General features: G+C 40.5%; 1 long non-coding RNA gene across 1 annotated transcript; it reads right to left on the bottom strand.

Annotated features, from left to right (window-relative positions):
- Positions 1-1,214: 1,214 nt before the first annotated feature.
- On the bottom strand, positions 1,215-11,389 carry LOC150052524 (uncharacterized). Its single transcript, XR_016538124.1, has 4 exons — positions 10,963-11,389; positions 8,577-8,682; positions 3,054-3,212; positions 1,215-1,362 (listed from the first exon to the last, which is right to left on the bottom strand). It is a non-coding gene; the product is annotated as an uncharacterized LOC150052524 (long non-coding RNA).
- Positions 11,390-13,066: the final 1,677 nt, after the last annotated feature.

The raw sequence follows: 13,066 nt of genomic DNA, 5'->3' as shown, positions 1-13,066 counted from the left end.
ATTTCCCTCCCCCCCCCTACCCCTCATCTTGTTTTCCCCGTTCCCTATCCAATTTCAAATAACCAAATACAAATATATCCGATACATCAGGTAACAAAGTGAGATACTGTAACAATATGAGATAACCAAGGGACAGCAAAAGAGATGAGAGATAACATAGTACCTTAAGAACAACAATCATTCATTATATGACTTTTGTTTCTATATCCTAGAGATCCTTTCATTTGGCGTCATACTATATGGCCTTTGTATCAAGGTTTTGCACTATTGCAAATCTGTGCTAGGAGAGCCCAAGGTTTCTACTGATTATGACAAATGAGGGAAACCATTGAGCCTAAGTTCCTTTGAGTCTGGCTTATTTCACTTAATATGATTTTTTCTAAGTCTTTCCATTTCCTAACAAATGGGGCAATGTCATTCTTTCTGACAGCAGCATAGAATTCCATTTTGTACAAATACCACATCTTGTTGATCCACTTATCAACTGAGGGACCAAGTCTCGCTTTTTAAAAGACAAAGGCTCAATAGGGATGTGGATATAACCATATAAAATGATGCTTATTGAAATGAACTCCAACAAACAGAAACAAGTGGTTGTTTTTTTTTTACTATAATGTTTTCAGTTATTTCTTTTTCTATCCCCGCTACCCCACCTTTAGTGTATTCCTTGTTGTCACTGTTTTTTATTTCTGTACCTTTGGTCTTGTATATAAGTTTATCTGATTTGGAGAAGGAAAGGAAAATCACAGAATGGTGGGACAAAGGGTGAAACAATGCTACAGGGTTACTCAGTACACATTGTGTTGGGAAGGAACTTTGCAACTTGTGGGGGGAGGGGAGAGAGGAAGTGGGAGAAAATGAGGGAGGGGTAACATTTCAAAAAGAAATGTACTCATTACCTTACTTATCTAATAAAGAAGCACATTCTATTAACTCTTATTCTTTCCATACCAAATAAATTCTAAAATAATAACAAATAAATAAAACTCACCAGAGGTTGTATAGTTTTCATTCCTGCTGCAATTGTCAAGGATCCTAAAATACTAAACTAGTAATAGGAAGAAAAATTCAAGTTGGTTATTGTTGCTCTAATAAATGTAAGAAAAGTAACCAAATATCAAATATACTTCTCTTAAAGTATTAGATTTACAAAATAGAATAGGATTCTATCCAAAACCCCGAATATACTAGCAGTGTTAACTATTTCTCTAATTTTACCCCAAGGTTTGCTACTCACCACAAGTGACCCCCTAATTGTGTATCCCAAACACATGGAAAGGGGAGCAATTTTGTAGAAGGGTAATATGATACACATCATCATTCCTATGCTGAGTTTCATAAGAGCAGTCACTAGTGGACAACCTAGAAATGATAAGAAGCAAAAACAGGGTAACAACTACAGCAAGAACATTCACGCTTCCTATCCAACCACAAAGTTAATACTATTCTCCATCTTTTCATCCACTCAGCTCAGCGTTCCGAAGTTTCCCTTCTGCACACACAAAGAAGAGTAGACATATTAACTTACCAAAATTATCCCTCCAAATATATGTCTTTGCTGCAGTCACTTCAAGGGAAGGAGGTGACCACCAAAACCTGTCTAGACATGTTTTCCTACTGCCCATGACAATCCTTATACCTCAACCTTGACTTTGAAACATGGTGGAGCATAATTACCAAGTAACTAGGAAGCAATTCTTCTTCTAAAAGAAACGTAGATACAAGGTCAAGGAAAAAAAGGACAAATATGACATTATTTTGAGCTCTGGTACCTGAGGAAGGAATTTTTAAATGCAATATCCTAAAAGTAGGAGAATTAGACATAAAATGATTGAATACTTATTTATCTTTAAATATATACTTATTTACATCTTAAAATATTCATTTATGTTTACATATTGTATATATACCTATATGTACATGTCAACATATATTATCTATTTCATGAAAAATATTTTCCAAAAATTATATATTATATATTGTCTTATATACATAATGTCTTGTTTCATATACTAATTTTCCAAAATTTATATATTATATATTATAATTTATTTTATTTCATATACCATATATCATATATCTTATTATATTGTATTTTGTTTTATGTATTGTATATAATATTTTTGAATATGTGTTGTATGTAAATACATATATAGGTACATACATATATACACATATATATGTATACATATATATTGACAGCATATACATATATACATACATATACATGTATACACACATACACACACACACACATATATATACACACATGACAGTGGAAAAAAGCCACCACAATGATGTTTTTTCCCCAGTGGTTTGGAGTCTGGGCAATCGATAAACCTGTATATTCAATTTGGTCTCTTAAATTTGCCCTAAGCCGCCATTCTTCAAATACTCTCTTTCTCGTAGACACCCCTCGTGACACTGCAGATGTAAATGCTTGAGGGATTCTGCATTGCTTGTTTTCCAAGCAGCCAGCTGAGAGAGGGCATGGGATGCACAGAGACTCCAGGATCCACCAGTCACTTGGCAGGCTGCGCAAGGAGCAGTCAGGGCAGTTGGCATTTTCTTTAGCTGCTTGTCCATACTGAGGTTGATACGATTGCCCTGGATGATCCACAAGGCAGAATTAATCTGAAGTCACTTCATTTTTTTAATCTTTTATTTTTTGTTTTTGCCAGTCCTGGGCTTGGGCTCAGGGCCTGAGCACTGTCCTTGGACTTTCTCAAGGCTAGAGCTCTACCACTTGAGCCTCAGCACCACTTCTGGCTTTTTTTTTTCTATGTATGTGGTACCGAGGAATCGAACTCGGGTCTTCGTGAATGCTAGGCAAGCACTCTACCACTAGGCCAAACTCCTGGCCCCTGAAGGAACTTCATTTTTAATACAACTAAACAGAGAGTATGGTGTGCAAGAATATTATGCCATTTTCAAGTGGCAAAACATGAAAAATCAAACACTGCCGAGACCTGGTGGGGCCTGAGTGTTTTAGCCTGAGCAGTGGCCCCCTTTACTTCAGCCTTGTTCCTTCTCGCAGACCCACACTGACTCACCCCCAGGACTTTGGGTTCCTCCCTCAAGAACTTCTCCACCAGCCTCTTCCATAGTTGTGAGTGCAGAGCTGCAAGCTGCCCCAGCTGTGGCTCACCAAAGCCAGCCTCCAGTGTGCTCTGTCCCAGGCCCTGCATGGTTGTCACGGCCTCGGGAATGTGCTGGAATAAGAACCATAATTTTGGATGGGGCCATAAAACTGGTCATACAAGTACATGATAGATCTGGACTACATTACCTTCATATGTCATAAGGAGAGCAAATAAGAAACAACACATTAATGCGTTGAGAGGAAAGATTGGGGGAAAAGGGAGAGAGAGAGAGAGAGAGAGAGAGAGAGAGAGAGAGAGAGAGAGAGAGAGAGAAAGAGAGAGAGAGTCCCACATGATGTTAAGATGATGAATGTGCTAAAGCAGGAAATACAGATAGAATGACATTAACAGATTGAGAATTAGAGAAACTGCTGTCAGTTCATATCACAAGTCTTCTCATACTTTAGCTCCACAACCATTTTCCCATCATGCTAAGGTGGCTGAACATATTCAGAATCCTTTTCTTTGCTCTTATACCTTATCCACACCATCTAATATAGTTTTGCTTAGACACACATTTTCCATGGTTTTCATCATTTCAATGAAACTTATAATTTGACCATTCAGTAACCTGCTAGTGAAAAAGACATAATTTTCATTTCAAATATTAGAAAACTGAAGTTGAAGATACAGAGTTTTCTTCAGGATGCATATCTCAAAAACTAATACAGTTTAAGGGTAAATATAAAACAGAGGCTGTTTCAGAGCCCCACACGTTTCTGCTAAGATAAAGCAGCAAGTGCTAAAGGCCAAAAGGACTCTAATAGCCTCTTGACACAAGAGACCCAACAATTGCCTCTGATGTGCAGATTGGCAATCTGGCACTTCATCATCACCATCTTACCAGTCATTTGTGCCTGATAAGCCACCAACTTTTGTTATCATACAACTGTATGTGTCCCACTTTATCAGAAGAAGTCTCTATCCTTACAGCGTCCTGCTATTCTTTTATGTTCATTTGTAGATTTTACTGTCTAATGAACCCCACATACCTATTGGCAGAGTTATATTGCAATGTGCGAAGTCATCTCCTCTGTGAAACACTTGTGTAGTCCACTACAGAATTAAAGGTGTGCCGGGCGCAGTGACTCACGCCTGTAATCCTAGCAACTCAGGAGGCAGAGATCTGAGGATGATGGTTCAAAGCCAGCCCAGGTACAAAAGTCTATGAGACATTTATCTCCAATTAATCACTAGAAAACCGGAAGTGACGCTGTGGCTCAGGGTGTAGAGTGCTAGCCTTGAGATGAAGAGCTCAGGGACAACGCCCAGGCCCAGAGTTCAAGCCCCATGACTGACAAAAAAAAAAAAAAAGAAGAATTAAAGGTGCAATGGCTATGTGTACCGATTATATAAAATAATACTTATCAAAATGAACTCCAGAAAAACGGAGGCAAGTAGTTTTTATTTCCTTTGTTGCTGTTTTTGTCTTCTTTTCCTATTGTCTTGTTTGTTCAGTTATCTGTCTTTGGGAAGGGTTAATGGGCTACAGAAATGGAGGGACAAATGGTGAACAAATGCAGCAGTGATACTCACGAGACACGGTGTTGACTATGAACTGTACAACTTGTAGGTGGGGAGAGAAAAACTAGAAAACAGCAAGGGTTGACATTGTCCAAAAAGAAATGTATGACGCATGTAACTATAATCCCCTGCACATCATGTATATCGCCTAACAATAAAAAATGCAAAAAATTAAATAGAAAAAAGTTCCACATTTTTAAATTGTTTGGAGAAACTTTGCCATTTGGGCTTATATCTCTTATCCTGAAATTCTCTTGGCTCTTTGTTTTGTTTGACTTACTTTAGTTCTTATAGGAGCCTCCACCTACACTGTAACTGCTTAAACGAATTTCCCACTCCTTACAAGTCTCCTATGCATCAATCACAAATAAAACCCTCCCAACTCTAATCTTCCCCACAGTGACAGCCCCTTATTGTCCCTGTCTTCTTTCAGATACTTCCCACTGCAACTGGTTTGCTCGACCTGTGACAGTTACAGATGGGTTTACAAAATCTCTTATATCATAGAAACCAAAGGTGTTGTAAGGATGACTTCTTCTACTCCAGTTCAATGTACATTCTCCTGTATTCTCTTCTAAGCAAAGGACTTACTAACTTGACCTTCCCAGGCACTGCTTAGGATGTATGGATTTTGTCTACCAGTCTCCCCCGGTGATTCTTCTTCTATAGTTAGTACCCCAATGGTAAGGCTGTAAGCTTCCCCAAAACCAAGACATTATACTAAAGAACTGCATCAAGTGAGTCCTAGGGTCATTTGATAAATCCCTGGAGCTTTATGGATGCAATAGGTCATGCAATCCTCCTAAGAAATGCTGTCAAGTTAGATAGCTGCCCTTTATCTTCACATTGAAGAAATCCTTGCTCTCATTACCCACGCCAAGTAAACGGCCCAAAGATATGAATGCACGCTTTCAAATAATAATGAAAGCAAAATTAGTATTGCCAAAAATATTATTGCACAGATACAAGGGACATTTTTTTTTCAGATTAGGGGAGAATCTGAAACTTCTGCCAGATTGTGACATCACAAGATTAAAGTATAGCTCTTGGAACAGAGCTGGAGAAACCTGAGGAAGCCTTTCCTTCCTCTTTTATTGGCCCCAAAGTCCTTGGGAAGCACCAGTATTACCAAGTATTATAAATGTCTTCCTTTTATATCAACATGCCCCTCTTGCATTACAATCACCCAGGGGGTTGCATGAAGACCATGGTCTGAGGCTGGGCACAGTGGCTCGTACCTGTCGTCCTAGCTACTCAGAAGGCTGATCATGGTTTGATGCCAACCCGGGCAGAAAAATCTACTGGGTTCCTCTCTAAAATAACCAACAAAAAGCAGGACTAGAGGTGTGGCTCAAGTGGTAGAGCACTAGCAGAACAAGCAAGCCAATCAAGTGAAAGGCCTTGAGTTCAAATTAGTACTAGGGAAGGAAGAAGGAGAAAAGGAGCGGGTGGGGGTTGAAGGGCCAGCTTTTTCTTTAGCAGAATGTGGATGGTTCAGTAGTGGATGGTGGTGATATGGAGAGAAAATGGCCTAGACTAGGATCCAGTAGTCCTGGGGTTTACTGTTTGCACGTAAGATTCTGTTTCTTTTCCTTTTACAGGTTTATTTTATCTGATCTGAGGAAGAAGACATAATTTCCCCCAAGTTCTTGTGTGTGTGTGTGTGTGTGTGTGTGTGTGTGTGTGTGTGTGTGTACACACATGCTGGTACCAGAGTCTTGCATTCTCCTTCAGTTTTTAAACTCTTAGCTGGTACTCTATACCTCTCGTTCCGACATTCTTCCAGTTAATAAAAGGAATTTGACAGTCTTTTCTGTCAAGGCCGGCTTTCAATAGCAATCCTCAGATCTCGGTCTCCTTAATAGCTAGAGAGCTAGGTTAGCTGGAAGCTTTTTTCTTGTTGGCACAGCGGTAAACACCTACAGGGTGGATTCCATTGGTACACATTCTCATGAGCACTCCAGTTGAGTCTTGACTGACTCACGAATGGCGCCAGTCAGGACTAGCGGAAGGAGTCAGCCCCCAATCTATGTCCACATCAGATTAGTTTTTACACTGGAGACCCTGCCTTCACCCTCCACCATCGCCACCAAGTCTGATGTGAGGCAGATCTTTCCCTGACCACTGAGCTATGAAAACAACACATGGAGACAGAGAATAGAGACTGTGGAAGAAGGAACACTGAGAGTGCATGAAATGGGTACGGTGACTCATATCTGCAATCCCAGCTACTTGGGAAGCAGATGTTGGGGAATGGAAATCTGAGGTTATACAGGGAATAAAGCTTGAAAAACTTCATCTCAGACAATGAGAATTTCTAGGAAACACGGCGAGTAGTCATCTATGCATGTTACTGCAGTCATGTAGGAGGCTGTAGGCAGGAGGATTGCAGACTGAGGTGGACCCCAAACACACCATGAAACCCAATCTCAAAAAATTAAAAAATAATAATAATAGTAAGGATGGAGGCTTGGGTGGTACCCTGCTTGCCTCCTAAGCACAAAGCACAAAACCATGAGTTTAAGTCCAGTATTGCCAAGGCACCATGAAATGATCTGTCACAAATTTAAAGTATGGCACAGATGTTTGCTAGACTAGGATCTGTAGAACCAAAGCAACTAAAGCATGAACTAAAGCTTTGGCATTTAGGAAGTCTTTCTCCCATTCCCTCTGCAGCAACGTTTCCTCCAGAACTCCACTTAAAGGTACACTCAACCTACCCCAGTCCAGAACACCCTCAAATACCACATCTGTCTTTTTCTCATTGTCCTCCCTGGTGGTCTAGACACTATAAAACCATCCACCCCAAACTGCAGGAAAGCAAGTTTAAGTTCTGAAACCTATTGTACTCAATACAGCCTGCAATGACTGCTGTGCATCCAGTGAGGACAGAACCTGAATGAGACTCTGAGAAGTTCTGAATCTCAGTTGCTTTGTTCAGATGTAAATTACCTCAATTTGCATCCTTCCTCCTTCTACCACTTTTCAGAATCACTCAGGCAGCTCTAAAATTTTCTGTAAAACACCACTACAGCTCCCTGCTTCCCTTTTCTTTTCTTTTCTTTTTTTTTTTTTTTGCCTGGGCCTGGGCTCAGGGCCTGAGCACTGTCCTTGGACTTTCTCAAGGCTAGAGCTCTACCACTTGAGCCACAGCACCACTTCTGGCTTTTTGCTTCGTATGTGGTACCAAGGAATTGAACCCGGCTCTTCATGCCTGCTAGACAAGCACTCTATCACTAGGCCAAATTCCCGGCCCCCAGCTTCCCTTTTCTGTGTCTGAAGTACCCATTTGATTTGGGGGCCATAACATGGGTGTGGTAAATGTTAGGAAATTTGCTGGGCAAGCAGTGGCTGTCTCATAACCTTCCATAGTCAGTGGTTATTACTTTGTGCCAGACTCCATTCAAAAGTCTTAACACAGAGATTCTTTAAAGGCATTTAAAGCCCCAATTGCAGAATTTCAGGTATTTCCATGGCACCTTTGGTTTTTTTTTTTTAAATATGAATATTACACGTCTCCCTAAATAGAAGCAAAAGGAGATTTGTTTTGATCTTCATTCTGAAGCCTAATAGCAGTCTTGTGGGTAAAAGGCATCGAAATTTGGGGTTCCCTAGTCCAAGACTGGGTCTACATTGAGCTTCAACCCCAAGTTCAAGTAAGGTTTCCTCGTGGATTTTTGGCCTGTTTGAATTTGATTTTGCCAATTTCTCCACATTTAGGGACAGTGTTTGGCCCCGTGGCCCCAATTCTCTAAAGATAACTGCTTTCATTTTTTGTGAAAGCAAGAAAGACAGGTTTTAAGCTTCATGTCAAATTAGAAAATAAGTTAAAATTTTATTTTTTACCTTCTCATAATAATCTAGATATAAAAGCTGCATGAAGCATCAGGAAGAACAGTGAAAATTTACCATAGAAAATTTCTCAATCAAGGTTGGGATTTCAGCCTACTGTGAGTGTCGGAGATTTTCTCATTCCCCTCTTCTTTTTTCCTCTCCTTTCCTCTTTTCTTTAATTCTAGAATGGAAGAGAAGGAGTAAATAGGTACTAAGTCATTTCATCTATTTATACTTTAAATTTTCCCTATTTATCACCCTGTGAGCCAAAGCTACATTTTTTTCCTTTCCCATTAGCTTTCATTAATAAAAGAACCACAATTATCTCATAAACAGGCAAATTATTGTTACATGAACTGAGGTTTAGGATGAAAACTTGTAAAAATAGCAAAGTTATATGATACACTAAAACCAAGTGCTTTATATTTTGGTCTTATGAGAACTTGCCCATAGAGAAAAAGGAAAAATCTTTAGTGATAAGATACAATAAACTCTACTCTGCAACTTATTTTTCAAGAGGAAGAAAGAAAAATGTTTTCACAGAATTAAGGGCTAGCACAGATCCTAAGGGAGGCTTCTTGAAATCAGGGAAGCCGTGTGCTTCCTGCATAAAAACTTCACCCCTGCCCCATACAGAAGCAGACTGTCTACACCGCTCCCTTCTGAATCACTCATCTACAATGAACACCTAACCTCATATACTTCCCCATAAACACCTTGACCTAGAAATAACCCAAGAATTCATAGTAGTTCTTAAAATCCCCAGTTAAATAACCTCTAAAAATAATCTGGCTGAAGAGCAGAGAAGTATTCCCATCCCATGTTCCAAAGGTCACCGATTTTGATGGGAAGCCCACACACTGGATGGGGGAGAGAGCCCTTTATTGAGTTGATTATTTTACTTTTGGGCAGTACTGGCACCTGGTCCAGTCTTTCACAAATGCTAGTGTGAAACTGCCTTATGTAACTGTAACTCCTCTGTACATCAGCTTTATAGTAACAATAAACTTTTTTAAATGTTCCAGATGTTCCTCACTCTGGACCACTGTCCCATGTTCTTACGGGGCCCGTATAAAGGTCAGGCATATGCTTTGAGGGTGGAATGACCACTACTGGACTTTCCACTAAAGGCACTAGACCAGCTATGGCAAAGATCAAATACAGAGACACCAAGCTCCTTGTTCTCCAATGCACAGGTATATGACTTCTCACAGTCACTGGGTAGTTGTCAAACCACTTTGAGAGGGTTACAGGGGTAGGCATTAACTTCATATTCTGCTATAACCCCCTCCTATGAGATAAAACCCCAAGACTTACAACTCTTGTAAAAAAAAAAAAATGAGGTGGGAGTTTGGCCTGGTGGTAGAGTGCTTGCCTAGCATGCAGGAAAACCTACATACATTAAAAAAAAAAAATCCAGAAGTGTTGCTGTGGCACAAGCACTAGCCATGAGGAAGCCCAAGGACAGTGCTCAAGCCCTGAGTTCAAGCCCCAGGATTGGCAAAGAACAAAAACCAACCAACTAAACAACAACAACAACAGAACTGCAGAACTGCCTACCTCATTTCTTGAGGCATATTTCCGCACTGCTAATAAAATCACTTCCTGGTATTTTCCTATTCTTGTGATCATTCTGCTGTTCCTGGATCAAAGTCCCAATCTTACATGTTGTACCAAAAGAACCATAGAGTATAAAGGACACTTAACACCACTTTCAATTGTTTGAAATTGGTATAAAGGAAAGACTTGAACTATGAATCAGAAGATGTCATCTCCTGACTTAATTTGGTCACTGGTCAACTGTGTAATTCTGTGTAATTCTGGCAATTCTCGATTCCCTTGTAAACAGGGCAATGAAGAAAATTGCATGAGCCCAGTGCCAGTGGCTCATGCCTGTAATACTAAGCTGAGATCTGAGGATTTCAGTTGAAAGCCAGCCCGGGCAGGAAAGTCCATGAGACTCTTATCTCCAACTAACCACCAGAAAACTGGAAGTGGTGCTATAGTTAAAGTAGTAGAGTGACAGTCTTGAGCTGAAGAGCTCAGGGACAGTGCCCAGGCCCAGAGTTCAAGCCCCAGAACCAACCAAATAAAGAAAAAAGAATAAAGAAAATCACATGAAGACATCTGGAGGATTAAGAGTCCAAAAAGAAAGGAAGAGTAAGGTGTTTCTTCTCACAACTTTTCCTTGCATTAGCATAAGCTACTTCCTCCAAAATTATACCAGGAGGCTCCTAAATCTTCTTCTCTTAGCCCTAGAGGTGATAACAGAATCCTGCTATGTCTTTTTTTCTGATGCCTCCCAACCCTTTTTGTCTTGCCCAAATTGTGCCCAAGCTCTGTATGGTCTTCATTAAAATCAATCACTGATGAATCTTGTTTCCTGAGGAGACTCTGGTGCACATCCTGGTTCTTCTAAGTGACAGGAGAGGGAGTAAAGGGGAGTGAAGGGCCTTCTCACCTGCCAGGGTTTATCTAGGGCTAGCAGAGATGCTCCCTTGTCTTCAACTCAACTCCCAGGATTCCCTTTCCAGGACTCTTGCTGTGTCTTCCTCCCATGCCCTTCTGTCTTCCCTGTTCCATTTTCAATCTGCCCTCAGCTTATCTGGGTTCTAGAGGGATCCTAAGAAAACACAAGTCACATTCTGCCTTAGTATTTTCTTCGAGTATAATCTGTCTAGCACTACACAGGAAGCTCTGAGGACCCAATTCAAGTCCTGTGTGTGGCCTTGACTGTGTGATAGACAGTGACTCTTCCACTAACACAGGCGGAAGCTGAGTGTACAGGAGGTCACTGCCCACTCTCCCTGGACTCTTAAGTCTTCACCTTCTGTTCACATGTGGACATGGAAAAATTTCTCTGGGAGCTCACATTATTCATAACACGAAATCAAGTTAGTTTAGGCATTTTGGATTCTCCCTCTAGCTCTTTCCATATTCTCCTCCTGCCTGTAGGTGCCCAAATTTTCCAAAATGTAGAAAAGGAGTGGAATCTAGAGTCAGTCAGAGTTAAATTCCATGAGATTTATTTTTGAAAGTACCCATTGTAAATGTGGAGGCTCCAACACTGGGCCCTATTTTACACATTATTTTGATAATCCATTTTGCAATGCACCTTTAATATCTAGTCTCAATTATAACAGGAAACTAGAAGCAAGATCCAATCCAGAGTTCAGGTGGAAATGCAGAGCACGTTTCCTTGTTCATTATCTCCCTCTTGTGGTTCAACTAAATACATCATTTCAAAGTCAAGGAAAAGAATCAGAACTGGAAAATTGTATCAGGCAAATCGAATTAGTTATAAATCCATTACCTTTGTGACATGAGTCACTTTCTCTGTGCCACATTTTGCCCATATTTCAGCATAAGAGACTGTGGCAAGATTTTCAAGCCCTGTCTTTCTGCTGTTCTATATTTATAAGATGTGTATCAAATTTCTCTCATACAACCCAGTCTCAGTATCTTTACACTATCGTACCTAAGTGTCGGTGCAGGGCAAGAATCTTACTTAAGTGACTTCTCGGTGAAAATCTCCATACTTTAAGCTTTATTCAAAGCAAACAGAGCTCAGTTTGTGCAGTTATGTGTTTGTGGAAAAGCGTATCAGGACCATCCAAAGTTCTACCTAAACTCATAAAACTTGGTTTCAAGAACAATACCTATGATTTAACCATAAATCTTCTGACTCAAAGCTCAGTGACTGAGTAAACTCTGTAATGAAGACGCAGAAGACAGGAGGAGGGTACAAAAGGAGGGGGTACAGAGGATAATCTGAAGAAGTGTCTTGTAGTGAGCATCTTCTCAGCAAGAAGAATGCAAGTTCACTGTAAGTTGAAACCCTCCCATGTACTGAGACCCTCACTCGTGTTAAAGTGCCCTGAAACCCCTCACAGACATGAGCCATGTCTGCTGTCCTGTCACATAACTAACTGATGTAATAACTGCATTACAGAATTATGATAAGGACTCATAAAGAGCACAGGGCTCTGCATGGATGGAAGCCAATTATATATTTCCTTCTTTTTGCCAGTCCTTGGGCTTGAACTCAGACTCTGAGCACTGCCTATGGGCTTTCTCAGACTAGAACTCTACCACTTGAACCACAGCACCACTTCTGGCCAAACTCCCAGCCCTGTATTTTCTTCTTTGTATGGGTCACAACCCATGGAGAAACCATCCCAAGATGATGCATAGAACGTGCTCTAAAAGCCAGCATTTTCTAAGTAATGGTGATCACTCAGGGACCCAGGTACTTTCAGGTCTGTCTCCTCCAGCTCCACCGTGCTATAACAAGACACCATTGCCTGGGGGCCTTAAACACCAGAGATTTCATTTCTCACAGTTCTGTAGATCAGAAGTCCAAGGTCTAGAGCCAGCTCAGTCAGTTCTGGTGGGTGATCACTTTCTGTTTTCCAGAGGACCATACTTCCATCGTACCTCCAAATAACACAAGGAGAGAAGTGAAAGTAAGCTTCTCAGAAATCTGTGGTTCTGACCACAGCTTCATACCTATTGTATTAGAGGTATTTTTTAAAGTGAGAAACCATGAAACACTGTTGGTAGAA

The sequence above is a fragment of the Megascapheus bottae genome, chromosome 16 (genome assembly GCF_031878675.1).
Source record: "Megascapheus bottae isolate mThoBot1 chromosome 16, mThoBot2.hap1, whole genome shotgun sequence".
NCBI lineage: Eukaryota > Metazoa > Chordata > Mammalia > Rodentia > Geomyidae > Megascapheus > Megascapheus bottae.
This window is presented reverse-complemented; position numbering and strand designations above follow the sequence as displayed.